Raw genomic sequence first — 6,142 nt, forward strand, 5'->3', positions numbered from 1 at the left:
AAACAAACAAGACTGACTCGGCAGGATATCGTATCCTGGGCCTACTTAGTCTATCAAGCATAGACATCAGAGTCAAAGTAGTTCGGACTAGGGAAAACACATGCTCTCTAGGATGTCGCATACTATGCATACGTATCTTCTTGGACGAAGAAGAATCAGAGCATTCGTAGCTTGGCTCACGCACGCAAACAAAACAGACACAGGAAATCGACTGCCAATTGCTGGGCTTACGTCAAACTCTTACACAAAACACGGGCAAACATGGAACCCGAATGCCAATCGCTGGACTTATATCAGCTTCCGAACCAAACACACGCACACTGGAAACCAGATGCCACTTGATGGACTTATACCGGACTCCAAGCACACAACAAGAGGATACGGAATGCCAATCGCTGGTCTTACATCCATCTCCTGACACACACAACACAAAACAAAAAGGGCGCCCGGAGAGATCAGCTCATCTCCTGCCTACGTACCTCATCTGGTATGAGGATCAGGGCGACGTAGTTCCCCTACGAAGGGACACAAGGCTAGCCTAACCAGATAACAGAGGGAGACACAACTAGGGAGACTAACTCGAGCCTAGATGTTATCATGCAAAATCATCCCTAAGTCAAGGTTGCTACCTAACTTGCACATGGGGCAAGCCTATCTTAATCAGCTCAAACAGCAAAGCAAACAAACAATCAAAGATAGCACACACTATATACACACAAATGGGGCTCAAACAAAGGGTTAGGCTGCAAGAGCAAGCCAACTGGAAGGGTAATGTTAGCTCTTAACCTTGACATTGAGAGCCAAGGTGAAGCCAGATGAAAGGTGAGTGAAGATGAGACTTCACAGCTCTTATCCCTGGTCAGGGAGAGCTTCAGACAATGAAGTGTGGGTCCAGAAAGTGGGAACCCTTCTACACTTATGACACTGACTCAACTGATCTTGGGTTAATGTCCACAAGGCATCAACATGTGATGTGAGCCAAGGGACGACTCATCAGAATAGCAGGAGCTGGACTACACACCTCTTGTGTCTGCCAATTGCCTTAACAAAGGTCTTTTCCTGCTTGGGGACAAAAATAAACAAGCACAACCATTGCCTCTTAAGGAGGACTTCAGACAGGTGCCTGGCCAAGTAACAGGCCAGGACTTCCAGACTACATGGAGAAAAGAATGTTATACCTCAGTGCAAATGCTATCAAGCAAAGCAAAGCAAGTTCTCAAAGAACTATTAGCAACTAATGTACCTGAAATCAATCAAATACAATCAGTATACCAATCACAAAGTCAAACAAACAGCATAAGAACCAACAGACAACACAATCAATCACATGTGCCAAGCACAAGCTCAAAGCAAGTGAGCTAAGCATCCTACAAAACAAAACAAGTTAGTTCACAACAAGCAACCAAACTCAATCAACTTGCATTAATCTCCTTAAAGCATTTGCTTCCTAACCTGAAAAGCAAACTCAAACATGAGAAACAAGACCACTAGGACAAGCCTAGGGTCAAAAGGAGGTGAAAAATTCAAAACAGCAAGTGAAAATTGACCAAAACCAAGATTAATCAATCAAGAAACAAACCCAAGTGGTTTGACATTCATATCATTCATCATTATCATTTCATGAAGGAAAAAGCACAAAACATGCAATGTAGAACCTCAAAAGACCAAACAGAATGATCACAATCAAATCAATACCAAAACATTTCAATAAATCCTCAAAAAATTCATGATCAAACAACATTCATAACATGTCAATCATACCAAATTTCAGCTCATTTGGACCAAGGGAAGCAAGTCAATGAAATTCATAAAGTCCAGACAAGTTTATACAAGCTCATACAAAGCATCAAAACATGCATCCACTTCAACCAATCATAAAACAGCAATCAAACATGATAAATGAATGGGACCAAAGCCAAGATGCACTTTACGATGTATACAATACTCATGCCAAATTTCACATCCATCCAATTAATAACCAGAATTTCACAAATCAAATGAAAACATGTCTCACAAGAAGTCAACAATTGGTCAAACAGAGGAGAAATTATCAAACAAATAGGAAATGCATTCAAAAATTCCAGGAAAATTCACAAGCATTCTCAACATTCACAAGTATCTTCATGCAAAAATCCAGACCATTTCATATTCAATAAGTATTGCAAATAAAATCAAAAAGATGCACAAGGAATGGTATGGCACAAAATGTAACACCTACAAAGATCATGTCATAACTCTCAATCCAGGAACTCAAAAATTTCAAACCACATATCAAAATGACCAGGAGTGAGTCTAGTTTATGCACAAAAAATTTCATGAATTTCTAATGAAGCATCATCATTTTATGAGCAAAAGAGTGATCATGGTGCACAAAATGACATGTCAAAGCAAACCCTAAGCATTTTCAAAATCCACACGTGCACAATATTATTAAAAATCATCAAAAAATCAAGCACATCACAAGGAGCGTGGCACAAAAAATTGCATCAAATTTGGATTAAAATTGAGTGAGTTATGGATTTTTGATCATGGAAAGAAAATAAAAAATGAGATGGAAGCAAGGCATGTCACATGTGAATCAAATGAAGAAATAATAGATTTAAATATTGGATGTTTAATTAAATGACAAAAGCGCCCCTTGCTGAGTACAAAACTCAGCGTTTCATTAAAAGGGGGGGTCAACGCCCAGTCAACGGGAGCACGGACCAACCGCGTGCTAGCATGGCCCATACAGCATGACCAATCACCGCTCTCCTCCTACAACACATGCAAACCCTATTTTTACTACAGGAAATCAAAAATAATTCTGGGCAGCGCTCATCAAGCTCATCAATGGAACCCAGGCCAAGAACACATCACCATTAAAATTCATGCTATGCACATTATTAGATTCGTCTTTCAATGCTCAACAACAATACAGTAACGATTTGTCCTAATTCTTACTCATGTGAACAACTCGAACCAAACAAGATTTAACAACCAAACTTCAAATCGTAATATCTCATTCAATACATGATGAAAATCAAAACTATAAAGTTCAGTGTACTCATGGCAACAAGATCTACAAAAACCATAGCAACATTTCATGAATCGTGAAGATTGATTTCTGACCTTTGAAGAAATGCAGAAACGGAATCGTGGCTTTTGAGCTTTGAAAGGTGAAAACAGAAACTCTACAAGGTCCAGGTTGATGAATGGATGAATGATTCTAGCTCAGCAATGCTCAATCGTGCTCAAAAATCCAACTTCCATGTGAGGAGCTTGATGTAACAGTGCTAGTTTTTGCTCGAAAGTGGAAGATTCCTGCTTGCAAAAGCCTCTACAATGCTTGGAGATGATGGCACAAAGAAAGGCTAGGCAAGGTTTATGGAATTTTTTGCAGAAAAATTGATAGCAAAAATTGAGAGAGTTTTCTTTCTAGATCTAGATCTGAGTAGAAATGGAATGCTAATGTGTATTCTGTTAGAATTAACCATTTATACCAACTGTTAATGAACTTTGTTAAACCAGTTTAAGCCAAACCTTGGTAATTAGTGAAAATGAGTATTTGGACAAATTGCTTAAATCACCCCCATGCATGGTGTGCATGCTACAGTGCACGAAAATGGGCCTAAACACATTCAAAATATGATTTTTAATCAAATGCAATTGGTAGAAAGTGTAGAAAATGATTAATTTGAAAGTCAACTTTTCAACTCTTCCTTTTTTAATTCAAGCCACTTGAAAAATGCCATTTTGATTGGATGATTTTTGATGAAATGTGATGAAGGATTTAAATAAAGCATGTCAAATGTGACTTGTAGCAAGAAACCTCACTCAATTTGGCCAAATGGTTTGAAAGTTATGCCACTTTGAAGTTCAAAAATTCTTGACAATGATTTGATCATAACTTGCCAACCACAAATGGGAAATGAGTGTTCTTGGACTTTTTGGAAAGGTGAGAGCAAGATCTTCAACTTTCATGTTGGACAAAATTTCATTTGAAGCTTGTATGATGATGTAAATTTGAGGAGAAGAACTTTCCATTTTTGGCAGTTTCCAATTACAGGTCACCTGCTATTTTTGGCAACTTTTGATCTGACTTTATTTTCTCCAATATTGATCTTTGAAATGTCAAATGAGACGTGTATGGACATGAATGAAGCCTTTCAAACCATCTCCCACCTTCAAATCCTTGATTTCAGGCACAGTTGACCATAGTTGACCACAGTTGAATTTCTAGGGTTTCTGGTGGATTGAACAATGACTGATGACTTCTGAGCACCCAATCTTTGACCAAACCACTTCAAAAGGACCCCTAGGTCATGTGAACATGTTGAAGCAAACCTAGGGCTTTGCTTTCTTGAGAAATTCACTTGCTTGCTTGTCTGATTGATCATCCTAACCAGTTGACCTAATCTTGTCTGATGACTTGTACTTGGGCAAAGGACAATGCAATGTTATGCAGTGGACTATGTTATGTTAATGACCTAATATGAAAATGAATGTACAAAAGGTAGGTGCAAATTTGAGGTGCTACACTAGGGAGCCCTTTTTATGTGTACATGTGTTTTTGGTAAAAAAGATGTTTGCAATAAATAGAATGGAGGGATGAGAAAAGAATTAATTAATTATATTTCTGTGTTTGAGAAGACCTTAGGACTTATGCCTACGTACCAACATAAAATGAGGGATTAAAACCTCGTAGTTCGTGGTAACAATTTCAAGGTGAGTGGATTGCTTTTGACAAAAGTTTAAGTTTAAAAGAGGCACAAAAGGCCTAAAAGAGTTTGAATGGGTGTTAGTTCTTTTTTGTATTAAAATTTAAGTCAAGTATGGTTAAGTTCATTTACAAGTTTGATTAAGAAAAGGAAGGTTAAAAAATGTGATGACATAAGGCCAAAGTTTCTAATTTACAATAAAGTTTAAGTTTAGAAATCACAAGCAAAGTAGGTTTTGAAAGAGGGAGAGATTTGAAATTTCAGAAGTGGGAGAAGATGAGGAGACTAATTCTAAGCAAAAATTTAAAAGTTAAGAGTTGAAAAGATCTGACCAATGGGATGCAATCCAATAGACAAGAATGTCATATAGAAACTCACTTTTCCTTTGGACTTTGAAATCAAGTAATATCAATACACAAATAGCAAGATGAAGAGCAAGGCATCAAATAAAGATAGCCACATCTAAGCTAGAAACTCCATAGTCTTCTTCATAATCTCCCATGTATCAGATGACATACTCCTTGAATGGCTTAGAATAAGGCATTAGACACAGGTTCAAAGTAACATTTGCATCAAGACCATGTAGAAGATGAACTCAAAAGGGATCTCAATACTTGCATCAGGTGAAAGTTTAATTCATAATAACTTGGCTTCAGAAAAGTTGGCATTGGCTAAGTCCTTTTGCATAGGGAATGTTGCCTAATTCTAAGTCCAAGTCTCAGATCAAATCCAACATTCCACACAAACATTTTTTAAGGGTTTTTTGTTGTTACTATGTACATTAAGGTCCTAAGACCATAAACACAAACAAAATACACAAACAAGTATGTACAATCACAATATATTCACAATATATGGCTCAAGTGAGCAAAGTGAAAATGACATTAAAGTAAACATGTTAAATGATATGTATAATGGAAAACGCTAAATGACTTGAATTTAAAGTGCATAAGGTAAATGACTTGAATTTAAAAGTTAGTAAAATGTTAGTTGATTAGATGTTAGTATTGTTTTTTCTTTTCAATTGTTTAAGTCATTCTTTGGAGAACACTTAACCTTCTATTCACAAGCATGGATCCTTGAACCAAGATATCTTCTAAAGGAAGGAAAAAAGGCCAAGTTTCCACACAATACCATGAAAGGGGGGAGACTTACAATCTCACTTACTAGAATGTTATGCTTTTGGTTCAAAATTTAGCGCTATGTTAAGCAATCGTAATTGGACTTATGTAGAAGTCACAACTATCTGAGGCGGGGCAATAGAAATTTTAGTGTTAATGCATGTTAGAGATATGGTATAATGAACCATACTCCTAAAACATCCCACACTTAAAAGAAAATGGCAAAAAGGGTGGACCTAATCTCATCCATACTTGTATTGGTTTATCAACCAATTAGCTATAGGATCTAGAGATATCATTTGTCAATGAAATGGATGGGAT

Source organism: Lathyrus oleraceus, chromosome 2, assembly GCF_024323335.1.
Source record: "Lathyrus oleraceus cultivar Zhongwan6 chromosome 2, CAAS_Psat_ZW6_1.0, whole genome shotgun sequence".
NCBI lineage: Eukaryota > Viridiplantae > Streptophyta > Magnoliopsida > Fabales > Fabaceae > Lathyrus > Lathyrus oleraceus.